Genomic DNA, 17,898 nt, shown 5'->3' with positions numbered 1-17,898 from the left:
ATATTAAAATGAATAAATAACTTGATTTGGAAAAACAGATCAAAATTCCTGTAAAATATGCATGTTTTGAAGCCTCATCTCCAATCTTCAGCCAGAGAAGCCAGGTAAAGCACTGAACCATGCTTCCTTCCACAGCCAGCTACCATGCATGTGGTTAGCTGGAGACACCTCTCCACTTCCAGAGCAGATCTCTGAAAACTGCAAGAATCCTCATTTACTGCTCTAGCAGTAACATCATGAAGGTGCCACAGAACTATCTCCCACAGCTTAGCAAAAACTCTTCAAAGAGCAATGCAAGGGCAAACGAACCTCCTCTTACTAGAGTGTGTACGCAGCCAGCTCCGCTGGCTCCCAGTTCCCTGCTTTACCAGGGATTTGCTTGACCTCAGTAAAAAAGACACCCCAACTAACAAAGATTGGGAAGAAAACAGAAAAGGCTTTTCTCCCCTTTGCTTTCCCAATATAAGGGGCTGCACATGCTTTTACCCTCAATTCTTTAGACATAAAACATGATCCCTGTTCCTACTACTGAGGTAGAGAGATTCATTTTTAACAGACACATTTTGCCAGAACACAAACCAAACCACTTGACAGTCTTCATTTACTTTCCATTTCATCCTTGGTTGTATTCTTTTTGCATGCACTTCGTTTCCTTTGGACAAAATCTGGTTTTGTTTTGCAAATTTCTCATGTCAGCTAATACTACAGACAAAAACCCTGTTGTAGACTGTGCTTACTATTTGCCCCTCCTCCTGTTTTAGCAGTCCAAGCATATGTCACTGAAAATGATTTTGCAACTGAAAATGTCTATTTTAGTTATACTGGAAATGTAACTCTTTGCCTGTCAAGCACAAAACTCAGATATAGACAGGTAGTTTTTTTTAACACTAGCTACAGAAATAGGAATTTAATAAGTTATCTTGTCATACTAGTTACCCTAACTATTCATTTGAAAAGAGTGTAGAAAATAACATACAAATACATGCACTTAAAGCCTGTGCAAATAACCGTACCACATTCCACAAACAGGAGTACTGTGCTCAGAAATGACTATCCAACACTGATCATGCACCATGTGGGTTCCTGAAAGATTACTGCTTTATTCTTACCAGTGTAAGAGAAAACAAGGAACAAGTAATAGAAAATCCCTTTACATTGAATGCAAGTACAGAATCTAAATAAAAAGTATACACAAACTATTAAGTCATATTAAGTCAAGTTGTTCCTTATTTCTCTATTTTCAGTATAATATAGCTAATGATAGCAATTCATCTATGCAATGTCAGCAATATCACAGCATTTGAGAGAGACTCTGGTCTTGAAATCAGAAAGCACAAGCGTGGCCTTATACTTCACCTTGAATACTCTGAGGTCTATCAGAAATACCTTCTTGGGATACTCAAAGGAATATCATTAATATAATTAAGAATTCCATGCAAAATCATGTATTGGATTCAAAAATGAGCAGAAAAGTTTACTCATAAATGACTCAAATGTTAAAAGGTAAGAAGAGACAATTATGGTCTCTAATGCCGACATCCTCCTTCTATGATTTCCTCAAGTCATTCCTGCCTGATACATGTCAAACAGGACCTTCTCTTTTACCAAAGATGCAAGGATACTAGTTTGATTTACGTACTTACTCTGCATAATACCATGTCCATGAAAGTCCGTTGATAATTTATACCCCATAGTTAAGGAAAATTTATGTCTAATTCATGGTTTGAACTTTATGGGCTTCCAGTATCTTGCTACAAAATAGTATGCCTTTTATTCTAAGTTCAGCATACTCCATTTTCTTCCAGTGCAGAGTTGGAGTGTCATCCATTTGTTACTACATCGTCTTCCTGATGATTTAGTGGAAAACCAACTAATTCTCAGTTAGACAAGTTTTCTGTAACTCTAGCTGTTCTCCTACTACATCTTTCTCAACACCTCAAATGTTAAAGCTTTTCTTAGAACATAAAGCATTGCCATATTTGCATTACCACTAAACTTAAACTGACCTCATCAAGTTGAAAATTAAGGAGATTGCTAGGTACCACCACAGATGAATGATAAGGGGTTCTCTGATACTTTAATGCAATTAAGTACTCTTTACTCTTCAATTAAAATGGCATATTTTATCTTTCTTGGCCCCTAACTTCTCATTTAAAATAAATCTGAATTTTAGTCCATGTCAAAGCTTGGGACAACTTATTTCAAAAACTTCACTGAGCCTCTTACTGCATTTTCATCAAACTAAGACTGAGACTTTTAACACTGTTTTATGAGACTAGAAGGATACATATTGAGAGTCATCACAAATAGCTTAGAAGATGAAAGCCGAGAAGGGGAACGATGATCTCCAGAGGTCCCTTCCAACCTCAACCATTCTGTGAAAGAGTATGCATTCACAAGTGTTGAGTGTCTGAATGCCCCAGTCAACTTTCAAGTACAATATCCTGCTGAAAAGCTTCCCTCATCTACAAAAACAGTATGACTTCTGCAGATCCAGTAAGGCCCAATTTAATGCAAAGACCTTAGAAATTTCTTATTCCATCTGAACTTGATTTTCTCATTCCTAACCCCAATAGACATGCATTTTTCTTTTGCCTGATAGAAGGTAAATTAGCATTTGACCATGAAAGCTTCCCTTTGTTTTATCCTGCACTTTCTTACTGTGACTGTGATAGGAATAGTCCTGGAGTTTCCAGGGCCTCATCTAAGAGATGTTGAGATAAAGATATAAATAATTCAACAAAGGATCAAAAAGCAGCTAACAAAGGGATAGTTCATAGGATGGAGGATATTGGAAGCTCACTGCAATACAGCGTACTTCTCTCAGTGGAGAAAGTGTAACACTTCTCTTACTGTGCAAAAGAGCATAAAGACTTTGGATTTTCTCCAAACTAATCAAAATAGAGATAGTATGATTAATAACTGAAAGGATTCAAATAACACAGCCATCGTGTTACAAAACTTGCGCTCATATGGACTTGAAAAATGGATGCCTCCAAAATAAAGTGCGATTTGAAATATGGGTTTTTGTTCAAGCTCAGGTCTACAGCAATTAAATAATTAATAGATAATTAAACACACTATTCTGCTAAATGTGCTACAAATCTTAAATGAAAGCCTCTTCTCTAAAGCTTTTTGATACCTCCACTTTTGCTCTAGCTTTCAAACAATTTGATAATTCAATTTTTAATCGAAAAGAAAAAATACGTAAGCACACACTTTCAAAGCAACCTTTGACTCCAGGCTTCAGAGATGTTTAACAGGTCGTATTGACCAATGACTACTTCATTAAAAAAAAAAAAAAAAAAATCACATTAGATAATGCAGACTACTTGATTCCAAACTCAGTTTTTTGAGGTCCTGTTGAATATTCAGGTCTGTCAAAGCCAGGGCACAGAGCACACGTGCATGTCATACACAGAGTCAAAAATACAAGTTATGTGGTCTTTCAACTGCAGATCTGCTAGTCAAGATGCAGCAAAGTCCCCATTTTGTCAAATACCATTTTTCTTCTCCCACCCACACACATCATCTGCAACTACATATTCTTTTACTTACTGCAAGCACATTATTAAAAGATGGATTGACAGTAACGTGGTTTTTAAGTAAAATATGGCTTATATGTACCTCACTTCACATCACTGTTCCAAATCCTGCATGTGCCTTATTTTTCTGGCTACTCACAAGTTTCATAAAAACGCCTGTAAACAACACACAGAAAACACCTCAAAGCCTACATTAAAAGGACATTTATGGTACATTGGTAAATTCTCAAATACTAGAAAATACTAGAAGTAAGATTGTCAATCTTGTCCGGTGGGCAACCTTAACATGATAATAATTGCAGATAGTAATACCAAGTGCAAAGCTAAATTAGACAGAAAATTGAAAACAGGAATAAATCCATCCATCCACAGATAAAAGAAATCATAAAGTAGCATTGTGTTTTGGTTTGACAGTCACCTCCAATTCGGAAATGCATTATTAAACAGCCTGCAACCCATACAGGCCTTGGATTTTTGCCACTGAAGGTAAAGCAGTTGGATCATGGAGATCTGGGATCAATGATAGGAGCAGGGGAAAAAAAAAAAAAAAAAAAAAAAAAAAAAAAAAAACTCTTTGATCCACATACCATATAAAAAAAAAGGCAAAATTTTATGAACTGGCATTATCTGGAAGTAAGACATATTTGAAGAGGAAAATGATAATATTCCATACGGGAATACAGCACCTGGACTACTGGAGTCTTGGAACCAACAGATTTATCTTAAATTCATAATTGTGTCGGAGTAAAAAACTTGCAATTTCAAAACTAAAACAATGTACTTTCCTCATTGTTCTACATAGTCTAAATGAGTTTGTCACAGCATTTTCTGGACAGGCTGGTAGCATGTCAAAGATTGCACAGAAAAATCATAGTGACTGATCAAGGTTTCACCAAATGGGGTTTATTGTGTGCCTAAAGAACTTTCTGCCACACTGAGTGGCTTCTGTCTGCACCACAGATCACTATCGCACAGCAGCAGCAGCACCACCACCACACATTTTGATATGCTAGTCACATCCAACCCTCCATCCATCCAGAGACTGCAATCAGGTACCTGATAATAATGCAAGTCACATCAGCTGGACTGCTGCCGCAGTGCACTGATTCATGCTGGTGCCTTGATGCAAATAACAACGACACCAGGGCCAGAAGATGTAGGATCCTGTCTTTATTATACAGACGCTGTTCTCAAGCTGGAATATTCCAGTGTCTCGCTCCTCTGGCAGGTATGCCGTGTACCTACATCCCCTCTCCTAGCCTCTGGCTGAACAGCGGCACTGCACAATACATTAAAAAAAAATGGAGTGCTGAAGGGGGGGCTGGGGAAAAACAGTTTAATCACTAAGCAGCTACTGTCTTTTCAGTGCTGTGGCACTTTTTTTTAAGCAACAGCAACATATTTTTCCTATCATCTTTGCCACTGGGCAGAAACCTGAGACAAGTAGACAGGACACAAAACAAAGAAAAGGTTAGTCATAAACACCATTTAACTGATCACATTTCCACTGTATAGAAATAACTCTCCGTTCTGTTGAGCAGGCACTTGGTTTTTCCCCTCAGTTTAGCTATCTCACTATATAATTTCATGGAGACTAAAGATGATTGTGTCATTTGCACATTACATATGAACAGTTAATCCATGACAATACTAATTACTAAGTTCACACATGATTCTTTCTGTATTTAAGGTCCTGGCATGCCAACAACAGTGTTACTGCCAAATCATCCCACTGAACAAGTGATGCACACCTTCAACACGGTCAGCAAAACAAAAAAAAAAAAAAAAAAAAAAAAAAAAAAGAGGCAGCAGCAATCTAAGGTATTGTCAAGTTACATTTAACTAGAGATAATGAGCAGGAAAACCACATCATTTAACTTCCTCTATCCCTTGTTTTACTTTGCCCTGATGGTTTTCACACACTATTTGGGATGTGGCATTTTATTTTTATATATATAAATATATACATATATCTATATCTTTATATGTGTATATACATATAAAGTAAGAGGAAAAAATTAGGTTGTTTTTCTAGACAGATGACTTCATTCGGGGTTTTATCTCCATTTCTTTCTCCTCACTCATGCAAAATGGAAACTGATTTGAATGTGAAAAATAGAAGGGACAAATAAGGGCAAATGGTTGGGTTTAAAAAGTTCTTGATTCTTTTTAATATATAAAAAATCATCCTAAACTTTTTTCCAGTAAGTAGTCAGTTGACGCCAATAGCGTTACATGAAATCAGCTTTTAGCAGGAGACAGTCCAACACAAGGTACCTAAAAGCAGAATATACTAGCCTTTTCCATTGTCATTCAACTCCAGTAAGGTTCAAACAGCAAGCCAATTCACATTTTTAAAGGATGATTCAAAAACATCAATGCAAGGATAAACAAATTTGATTAAGACATTCTAGTCCAAGTCCTAAAGTTAAAGGAAGGATTTTGAGGTCAATACATGACTATCAGAAGTCTAGGTGCCATTACTCTGATCCAAACATACCACAGGTAACCCAAATACATCGTTTTTGTAATGCAAGCTCCGAAAGACAGAAGCACTTGTATGATATTAAAGGATCAGTCCTACAAACCAACTTGCCATTCTGGTCTTAAGCAAGAGAAAAACATTTTGTGTATGTAGGACAACCCACAAATTACATTAGATCTTAATATATAAAAAGGTCCACTCTAGACGCAATATTTTGTTTTGCTTACGGACAATTTTTTTTACAGAAAAAGAAATTGAGTGCACAGTATAAGAAAAGTGAAGGTTACACAAACATGCAGGGGCAGGAACAGAGGCTAAAACTTAGATATCGGCATAGCAAATGCCCTTGAAATATTGGGTCTGAATAGGAGACAGACTGTATCAGATTTGAAGTATAAAACAAAACATTCCCTCCTGAAAATGGCAAAACAAGTGGCATATGTTAATAATATAAAAGCTACTATTTAAGCAGTGCTGTTATTCAATGCCTTGCTCCAAGTTCATAATCTTCCTCCTACTAGGTTACTTCCATATCAACCTTCATATCCAAATACAGCTAAGAACTGCTCTCCTTAACAGAAGGAAAGATACTTCACTTGCCTTCTTGCTATATTTACTCACCCTTACAAATACACACAGCCGTGTCAATGTGAAGGTTTGAAGAACACACATTTCCAAGACAGCCACAGCAACACTGATAAGACTGCAGTATCCAACACATTTGATTCACCAGCAGTCTAACAGGGGCCACCAAGAATGACAGCAATGAGAAATTAAAATATTCACCTTTTGTGGTAAGGACACGGGATCTCTCTTACCTACAGGAATGAACTCTTTTCAGATTACAGTTAAAAGGCAAATTTTGATTGCAAGTATTTTCACTGACATTATAAAAGCTAAGTTCAGCTCAATAGGCCTCAGTAGACTTACTAGCACACTCTGATTCACTGAACTCTACGACTACATAATTAACACAAACACAGCTGAGTCATGGCAAAGAACTTAGGACGGACATCAGAGGACAGGCAGTAACATCAAGGAAGTTATTACATCTACCTTCCCAGCCAAGCAATTAGCCCTAGGTTTCAGAGTCACCAGGATAATAGGCAGGATTGGTGGTTACAGAGGATGGTGGAACTCCAAAGGCATTTTCAGTCCATTAATCAGGAAAAATCATCTCCAAGCAGGCACTTCCTTTGGAAAATACATTTGAAGTTTGTTTCCTTCCATAACTCAGCAGAAACCTTCTGAAAAAAGTGCTGCTCCGCAGGTAGAAAAAAAACTTTCTATTGAAGGAAATATTTTTATTAGAAACATACACACACACACTTATGTCAGAAATCAGAAATTACAACACATCTTCCACCACTGATAGGCACAGTAAGATGCTTCACTGGTTTCTGTTTAAAAGGTGGGACAACATATCAGTACCAGTGTACTGATACTAGCAGACACATTACCTTGAAAGAGCACACAACTGTTCAGCGGTTTGCTGATCTTTCATGCCCAAAGATCTAAGTACTATTTATACAAAGCCTGCAAAACAGAAAAAAAAAAGCCCCAATTTCCAAACTTAAGCCTGCCTCTATGCAGAAAGTAGGTCTCTTTCTAAACTTGCATGTACATTTCCAGGACATAACAGACTTCATCTGTTGAAAAATCACTTTCCAGTTTCCCAGTTTATGAACACACACACATACATATATATGGAATGACAGATGCCCAAAGGACCATAAAGGCCTGATTTTATCTTTTGCAGGTAACAGCTGCCAGAAACAATTACAGAGCAGAAGGATGATACAAGATCTCCTCTATACAGGCTTCTACAAGAAGTACTATTTGTTTTGAAGTGATGAAAATAAATCTCCCACATACTCCAGCCGCTGTGTCAAAGACAACAGAAGAGAACTTGAGACATCAAATGACTAAGCTTCCCACATTTCACATGCAGTGGCAGGTGAAGTAGTTTGAGAAGACCTGGATTTACATTTTCTCAGTTACATCACATTATTAAGCAAACAGCTTCCTAAGCACCAGCAGTGAAGCCTGTTGGCAGAAATCAATTCACAGCCCACATCCAAGCATCAGTTTTACTTCCTTCTTTGGAAGAGCAAAGGAAAATAAAAGCAGTAATAAAAATTACAACAAAGACAAAGGAGAAAAAAAAGTCAGTGAAATTCTATTTTAACATTGTAGTAACATAGCCCTTCTCAGTGCATTAATTTTCTCATTCTTCAGCCAACGGCACCAGTGCATGTAGAAGCACTGGTATCTATAATACAGCACACGAAACAAGTCAAATAGGGAGAACACAGCCATCCGTGACCATTTAGAATATTCTCCAAGTCCTGATATATCAAATACTTGCCTGCCTTGACATTTATCATAGAGTGATTAGCGTATGGGACTAGGAACCAGAAATCAAGGTTGCTTCGTGAAGGGTTCACATTGAGGCAAAGTCACTACAGACATCACTTGGTCTGAAGCTTCTCAGCTCATGTGCACTTTGCCCACCTGTAAAGCAAGTTATGCTATTTTTAGATTTCTAAGTCCAGGGCCCTAATGAATTCAGTAATTTTAGAATAGATTCTGCAGCAATGTTTTAAAATACAGGTGGCAAAGAAATACAAATGTGTTATTTTTGATTCCCTCGCACAGAATGACCTTCACATTACATCCAGGCCACTGCAGAACACTGCTAAAATGAGAGGGGGAAGAAAAGGCTTTACATGTACTGAGTTGCCAGAAATCACCCTGGATCAGATATAAGGAATCATGTCTTTACTTCAGAATCTGTGGTGCAGGGACTGACAGGCTTCCTAGCTTCAAATCCCAGAATCTGTTTTCATCTCCACTGCACTCAGCAGTATAAGTACTTCTCTTTCTCTGACCTGACACAGATTGAAGATATTATTTCACACCTCCTTAAATCAAGCCAACTATCAAAATCTCAGTGTTACTATAACCTTTGTGTCAAGGTTGTTTTTCCAGTATTAGCATGTTGTTCCATCTCTTCCACACTGTCACCACCATTATGCCAGAAAACCCAATTTTTATTCTCCCAGATACAACTCGTTTTTACAACAAATGACCAGCTGGAACAGCCTTAAGGCAGAAAAGCCACCAATGCAGGTTCTTCATGTCTGAACTAACAATGTCTTTAACAGTACCTTCTGCCTCTCAGCCCTCCACCTGGGTCTCCAGTCATGAGGAGTGCCCTCATTGCAATGGCTGGCTCTTGCAGTCAGTAAGAACATATGGAGGAGGTCCTGCTCTTAGCAACACCAAGGACTTCCATTTTTCATGCAAGAGCATGAAAGAAAATCTAAGAAAGAAAATCTGCTCTGTGCTTCACAAAGCAATTTCATACGCAGGCTCAAGTATTTTCTCCGCCAGCCAACAGGACAATCAGATAACTTCACTTATGGCTACAAAATGGTCAGACCACCAGCTTTAAGTTAAAGATGTATTTCCTACATTCAGGATGAAATTCTGGCTATTCAAATACACAAGGCATTTCCCTTCTGACCAAAGCCTTGGACCATTTGCTAGCTTGAGTAACATTTAGGGTAAACAAAGATAGATTTACCCCTTCCTCATCTCTGAAAGCAACCAAAAGCAATCATGTATTACCAAGTGTTTAGATTAAATTATTTCTTTGGGAACAAAAAAAAAAAAAAAAAAAAAAAAACAAGTTAAGATTCATTTACCTTGAACAGCCTTATGTGTGAAAAAGCAATGATGAAGTGAATGTAAGCTACAGACTAGATACAGCATTGACAAAACTGACACAAATGTACTTTTTGTCTTGTGTTTTCTTTTTGTAGGGGAATATGGTGCCCTTGACAGTAACAGTGACAGATATCACTTAGAGCAGCCAAATACACTTTTACTTGTGTGTGAATACTTCCAAATCCAGACCATCACTATACTGTCCTGAGACTGAATTGCAGGATCTTACTAAATACTGCAAACTTAAGCTACTGTTTTTTATTTTTTCCCCCTAAATGCCAGGCTAATTCTGTGATTAGGTACAGCCTCTAAACTACAATATATACCCCTGATTTAGTGAGAAACACTTTTGATAAGGACTGAAGTTCAACCGCTTCCCAGTACACCACTGTGTTTTAGGTGAATGAATGAGTTAAGAGACCACAGTCTATTTAACAATTAACCACTTACATAAACTGCAATCAAAGTATAGATGAAAGATTCAAGTCTGAGTGAGCTTGCCTTCTTATAATTTTTGAAATTTCAGTGCATTTTTTCCATTCACTAAAACCAAGTTCCTACATGTCAAATCTGCACAAATTCAAAAGCCCTTTTAAAAACATTTTATTGACCTCCAGTTGCAACTTTTAATTTTTGCCACCATATAAGCCACCCTTAACAGACTGTAGATCACAACTGCACAAAACAGCAGTGAATGATTCCTATAAAAGGGGTCACTGGAAACATTTTAGAACATGTGGTACCTTTCAGTTCAAAGCATGACAAAGAGTACCGTATGCTCTTCTGCTTTTAGACTGGCAAATCAACCTTTCAGGAGATGCTATATCTGAAAAAGCACTTAACACTAAGTTTAAATTTATATATTTAAGCACCAAATTTTCACCTAGGAAAAAGATCTGATCCTCAGTCTTCTCATAAATTACCATCTGCACATGCCTATTCAATGACTACTTGGAGCCTCTCTTTATAACAGTGTAAGACCTGCATAAACAAGTACACAGACAGCAAAAAACAGAATCTCACTGCTGCAAGTCTGGAGTACATTTTTTGCCCCAGTCGTTTCAAGATCCCAGAAGTATAGTTCCCCAAGTTCCAATGCCAGAATCTGTATTTCACAGTGTTTTCCCACTCTTCCAGAGCCAGCTACAGTATGCCGACACAGTTTATGCCTGTGAAAGAGAGTCAGGCTAACCTGGCAAAGCTGTGGCTGGTGCGTTCCATTCTACTTGGTGAGCCTTGGTAAAATTACATACTTCCCTCAGTAAAAAATAGTAGACCTTCAAAATGTTTATGAAGTCCTGTTCAACATCTACAACTTAGATGCAACAATACAGCCCTGAAATCAACTTAACTGCGCAAAAATCAGGATCCCAAGTGACTAAATATGACAGAGAACTGAGATGCAGTGAGGCCTAAGGCCACTGATTCTGTGTTTCTACACCCAAAATAAGAGTATTAGAGAGCCCTTCTTCCAAGACCTTTCAATCAACTCTCTCATTCTGCCTTACAGCCATCTCAGTTCTTAATATTCTGTGTGATCTTTGTGACAGGATAAAGATGACATGTTACTGTGTTTTTGCCCCAGAACTTTTGCAAAGCTTGACATTTCAGAGAGCCTATTTGAGTTGCTGCTGCTAGTACATTACTACAAAACAAGTGTAGTGAAAAACTAAGGTAGTAGGGTAGTTAACCACTCCATGAACCATGACATTGCTGACACTGCTTGATTGTCTAATAAGTATCTGGTTGACACTTGTGGCATTAAACCTCACACACTTGTCAAGTTCATACAGCCAAGTGCAGGATGAAGCTTTATACAACAGCTAGAAAATCTAAAATATTTCAACGCCGTTCCTATCCAGTAATGAAGTTCGCCCAAATTTGTGACAATATCTTTTGTCTCCAGTTTTCTAAAGCCTTTGGTTAATTCTTTATCAGCACTCCAAATCTGATAGCAGAATGTGAAACCTGAAGAGCTGGCTTAAAAGTATGAACTGAACTCTACTGTACATTACCAGCTCTACCAGCTAGCCCAGGGTTAAAGCACCAGCAAAAAGCAGCATGCACTGACAGAAGCCTGTTTGAAGTCAGTGACTGAGCAAGAATCTCCGCTAACTCTTCAACCAAAGACAAGCTAATAGTAACATACAGATGTTGGGGTCATAGTGATTTGGCCTCTTCCTTTTATATTCAGTCAATGAAAAGCTGCAGAGCATAAGAAAACAATTTCTAGTAGCACACAGTCCTTCACTAGCTTCAGACTGGGCTTAGATAAGACTTTGAATAGCTGAGATCACACTCTTCTTGATTTGGTGGCTTCTTCCCTCTTCCCTCCTTGTGCAGCTTTCAGTTTTTCAACTTTAGATCGAGCTTTTACAGCCCTGAAAGGTAGGGCAACATGCAAAAAATATCCAGTGAATTATAGAACACAGTTAAAGTGCAAACAAAATGTATCATTTACCTAAAGAAAACAAATACAACTAATTGCACCTATTTCCATTTTGCTTAGCATTAAGGAAACACTGTCTTTGCTGTTACTATCATCTGTATTATTGTAAAGCAGACAAAGTATCACATTCAAAATAAAGTAGTTCTCAGGTCTAACTAATTCTCAGGTTGGTCATTAGAATAGGAACTACTCTTGAAGGAGTACCAACAGAAAAGCTTTTGGAAGAAGCAATAGCAAAGACCAGATCATGCATAAGCATAGTTTACTCATCACATAGTTCCATGAATTCACAGTCATTAAATCCCAGCAAGGCCAGCATGCGTATCCCATCCACAGCACATTTACAGAATTCTGAACAAAACTGAGGGCTTCAGTAGCCCCAAGTAATGAGCAAACTTTATCTAGTGGTTACATAATGAAATCATGTCCAAGGCTCTCCGTACTCTAGCAAGACAACATGAACAAGGTTCCCCGGTATAAGATTTTTGCTGGGATCCATTTTCTCCATAAATAGAAACTTGGGCTGCCAGGCACCCAGCTGCCAGATAGTTGTCTGCATTGCTGTGGATTCGCATTATTTTTCTTACAAGAGGAGTAAGAACACAGAGGAAGTATAGCGTACTAGAATGCAAAGCAAATGCTGAGTGGCTGACAGGCTGCTGGCTTATTTTACAGACATCCCTTGAGAACATTCTGTTCACAGATAGGCTTCAAAGGGAGAACAGCAGTAGCTGTATACCTTTCTCTGAAGAGCTTTAGTCCTCTCTTCCTGATGTTGGGCTATCACATGTAACAATTCAGTACTACAGCACAGCTTCCTGAAATACGTACCCAGCATGCACACACACAGAGTAGGCTTTCTCTTGACATAAGCTATTTTCCCAAGCAATAGGGATGTACGTCTTTACAGGAAGAAATCCTGAATTTTTCTTTAACAGCAAAAAGCTAATTATATCACAGAATGCACTATTTTCATTCCCCAGATCAAACTAATGAGATTAGTTTGAGTGAAAAAAAAATTCCTCAACTGTTCAAATACATTAAAAATGGTGTAACAGTGTAATACAGTTTCCTACTTTAGCACTTCAAGTTTAAATCAACTACCTGTATGTGTAAGCCAAAAAATTTGTTTGATGAAGACACACTTTTCAAAATGCCTTTAGTTTTAACTTTAAAACATTAAAGAGAATTTGTGGAGTCTCTCTTGCAGCCTGATCCAGTGCTTAATTAACTTCACCTATCAAGAGGGGGAGGGCAACACAGGAGACACAGCATTCCAGTACCTGGAACCAAAAGATGCATTGTCATCCCTAGTCACTAATCCTCTAACTCACCTATTCAAGGTTCGCAATGGCCTTCCTGCCACTGCAGTGCAGTGGGAGTGCATACCAAGCTGCTAATCTATTATAATGTCTAAAAGTCACTGCTGTCCAGAACATAGACCTCAATTTGGTAAGCACAGATTAAGTCCTAGATGTCTGACCTTGCCTTGAGCAGTATTAAAAACACTTATTTGAACAGGCACAGGTCACCAAGTGATGTCAACTGCTTCAAAACATTGTCCTTTCTTTACTGTTTAATCATGCTGCCAGGCCCTCAAACAGCTAAATAGACAAAAGTTCATCTAAACTATTGACTGCACTAGAACGTGGAAATACCCAAGCTTGCTTTTTAAAAGTGAACTAAGATACCACAAACAAGCAGGTCAAATGATGCTCCGTGCTTCTGTGCCTCAGCTGCTTCTAATACCTGTGCTTTCTCATCCAAAGCTAGCAGATCACCTCTGCAGTCAGCAGCAATTGACTATAACAAGACTTCAATTGAAGTGCTTTCCTACATAAGGGATACTACTCTGCTGTCAGCTCTGAGGAATCCAGTTGAAGAACATAGCTAAGGAATACAATCCTGCTCCCCAGGCCCACTTATTTTCCATTGGCCAGTAAGGTAATTCTGTTCAGCTCTGCCACATTTCTATCTTTGGCACTTGTACCTTTCTCAGAAGCTGCTTCAACTGCTCTTTCATGTATTACCATACTGTTCCCTCTATGTTGAGAAACACTATGGAGGGACATGAGAATGTTACCAAAACCTCTCTCTCAACAGAAAAGTTTTAATATTAAAGCAGTGGAAAGACATATTCAAAGAGCAGTTCATTGAGCTAGGGACCCACTTGAACAGATGGCTGAATGCAACCCCTGGCTAACAATCTTAGTTGTTTACGAAAAGAGTCAGAAAGGAATACCCTCAAAGTTGGACAGATGGAGACAGTTGAAAAGGCAGGACTAGGAAAAACCACTGGAGGACATCTGGGCACAGATGCTAATCCACAAAATAATTAAGGAAACCTATCAACTTAAATTCTGCCATTAGCATGACACAAGGCAATATCTCTGCTCTCCCAACCTTTCCTCATAGTACCTGCCCTATGAGGAACGGCTGCGAGAGCTGGGCCTCTTCAGCCTGGGGAAGAGAAGCCTGAGGGGGGATCTTATCAGTGTGTACAAGTACCTGAAGGGAGGGTGTCAGGGGGATGGGGACAAACTCTTTTCAGTTGTCCCCTGTGACAGGACAAGAGGCAGTGGGCAGAAACTGAAGCACAGGAAGTTCTGCCTGAAGGTGAGGGGGATTTTCTTCCCTGTGAGAGTGACAGAGCACTGGGACAGGCTGTCCAGAGAGGTTGTGGAGTCTCCTTCTCCAGAGATCTTCAAGGCCTGCCTGGATGCAACCCTGTCTACCATGCTCTAGGTGACCCTGCTGAGGGGGGAGGTTGGACTAGATGATCTCCAGAGGTCCCTTCCAACCTTGCCGATTCTATGATCTTGCATATAACAGCCACTATTCACAAAGAAGCAGTAGCCCTACCAACCCAGTTAGAGCAGCACTGCAGTAGGACTCATGTCAAGCTGCCTATCAGGCCATACAACCTTACAGGTCACTGTTGCCAGAGGTACATAACCACCTACTTACCTGTCCTGTTCTGCAGATAGGCTGCAAGACTGGTGTGATGATTAAGCAGCACAAGCTGCATTTGAAAATATATCCAGAAAGGTTACTCAAGATCTTGAGTAATTTAAATTCTGGTTTGCCCCCATCCACACACCCCTTTCCCTTGCAATCATACAGCAGCTACATAGAACATCACCTTTCACCCCTCCTCTACCAAAGATATTTTAAACATAAGCAGAAAACAGAAAAGCATTCCACACAAAAATGATTGCAGTAAGGAAAGAAGGGTGATTGGTACAGTTTTTAATGACAAACCAGCAAGTAAACATAATATCTACTTCTCGTTCTGCAGCTCTCAAAGCACTTTGAAAATAGTCAATTGAGCTTTACAATAAGTGGCAAAGGTTACTCCTAACATGTTGTCTGGAGCAAAGTAACAAGAAATGCCAATAACTTGAATAACTGCTCTGGTAAGCCTACAGAAGCACTTGGAGACTATATTATCTCAGTATGTTTAAGGAAGCAGGCTAAGATGCTTATGACCACTCCTCCTCCCCTCTCCACTATATTTTGACATAGCATTGAAAACCAGCAATACTCCAACACCATCTGAAGAAACAGACTACTCAATATACCTAAGTGAATAAGATGGCTTAAAAATTCTCTGCAGAGTAGTAGATGGAGCAAAAAGTTCCATGATTTTTCACACATCATAACTAGTCCATGGCAGATGCAGGAGGAGAATGGACATCACAACCTTAAAGGCAAAAAAGTCTTTCCGCCTAGATAGCAGAGTATCTCAGTGAGCTGGCCTGAAGATAGCTAAAACCGTATTTTCAGTAGATGTTCAACATCTGGAAGAAGGAATTTATGTCTCACTATTTCCTAACAGAAGTTCTTTCATGTGGAAGAGGAATAGTTACATAACAAGAAGCTTTTTTTTTTTTTTTTTTTTTTGGGGGGGGGGGGGAGAGCCCAGTAAGGTTAAATTATAAACTATACTTCAAAAGAATTAATAGAAATACTTTCTTTGCATTCAGATGCCTAGGTTCTCAGGTCAATTGGCCCAAATCTACTGTAAAATCTGAAGATTACAGGAAAACTTGGCTAGACAGAATTTTGAGCTCATACCAATACATAAAGCCAAGAAAAACTCCTGGGGATACAGGATTATCCATGACCAAGCTATGAAGTATCCCCTTACAAATACCACAATGTGAGATGCTTTCCCCTACCCCCAAACCCCCCCCCCCCCCACACGCACTCTCTCTCTACTATCAGCTACAGCAGCTCCTAGAACCTATCCTACAATAGTCAGACCACAGGGTAGCTTCCATCTGCAGTATGTTTTCTGCTCTTAAGTATCCCCACAGCATTCTGAAGACAGAGATGCAGGGCAGACAGAAATAGGGTTATTGTGCCAGCTAATAAATCCTTCCAAATTAAGTTTAAAATACAAGAGCCTGAACAATTCAGTAAGGCACTTGGCACTGGAGATATTCAACTGCCAGTTTTCATTAGCAGCTCTGAATATGGTCAGCCTACCAGATAACCTTACCTGTCTGTAGAAGTAGTTTCTGTATTCAGGCATTTTTTTGCTAAATAGCACAAAAGTCATATAAACTAGTTGGGTCACCTATTTTTCCTAGAGCCACACTGATTACTCCAGTCTCTTGGATCACTTCAGGCATTTGAACCATTTGCCAAACACTCCAGTAAAGGAACAGCTACCTGTACTAAACCATAATGCTCTGTATAAGAACTAGACTCCAGACTAACCTGAAGACCTCAAGCATCTCATCTGTAACTAAGAAGCCCTATAGGCTTCTTATCCCTACGCTTTAAGAGCCTTTTGAAGTGCAACAAAAACTGATCTGTTATCTTCCTTGTTTCTTTCATTCTTAAAAAGCCCTTGAATCAAAAATATCATTTGACAATCCAAACTAGAAAGGACTTCATATTATAGAGCTGCTGACTAGCCCACTGCTCTTAACGTTACACACCATCACAACCGTTTTGACAATGCCCTGCATTTGCACAATGCCTTTAGATGAGTTGCAAGACCACAAAACAGGTTTTTAAGCCATGAAGGAAATATATAAAGAATAGCTAGTTATACTACCAATGTTTCAGGACAGAATATTTCTGTTAATGCAAACAGACATGACTGTACCAGAATTATTCCACAAATTGGGCTGACAGTAGATATTTCTTGATGTCAGATTTTTCCGGCTACATTTCAGTTTGACAAAGCAGAATATCTCATGATTTGATCACAATTCTCACATTTTGATATATTTCTATAAACAACGCTCCCATACCTGCAGGATGCTTTCCAAAACATCTGTTCCTACTTGGAGTGGGGGGAATAGTGTTCTAGTCTAGAAAAAACATTTTAAAGCTTTAATTCCTTGGGGGAGGTGATAGGCAGATGCTGAAGTGTTAAAGGTTTGACAGAGCCATCCTGTTTAGTACTTTCCATCATCTTTTGTACCATCAGAATTGACTCAGCTGCACTGACCAAATTAATCTGGTTAACTCACCCTGACAGCCCAGCTGGAGCAGAGGAACCTTGGAAAGGAAACTTAGGCCATCTGTGGTCCGTCCCATTAAGGTGAGTCATTGGCAGCATGGGGCACAAGCTCTCTCCGGACCAACCTACTAACTGTGTATTGGATGTGCTCGTTCTGTACAGTTATACACAGAATGAAGCAGTAAGAAATGCAGTCCAGAGATGACAG

General features: G+C 38.9%; 1 protein-coding gene across 1 annotated transcript in view; it reads right to left on the bottom strand.

Moving 5' to 3' along the window:
* RPS24 (ribosomal protein S24) overlaps nucleotides 1–17,898 on the bottom strand; it is a 137,848-nt gene that overhangs the window by 67,775 nt on the left and 52,175 nt on the right. The gene's annotated exons all lie outside the window — the stretch shown is intronic.

The sequence above is a fragment of the Rhea pennata genome, chromosome 7, assembly GCF_028389875.1.
Source record: "Rhea pennata isolate bPtePen1 chromosome 7, bPtePen1.pri, whole genome shotgun sequence".
Taxonomy (NCBI): Eukaryota; Metazoa; Chordata; class Aves; order Rheiformes; family Rheidae; genus Rhea; species Rhea pennata.
This window is presented reverse-complemented; position numbering and strand designations above follow the sequence as displayed.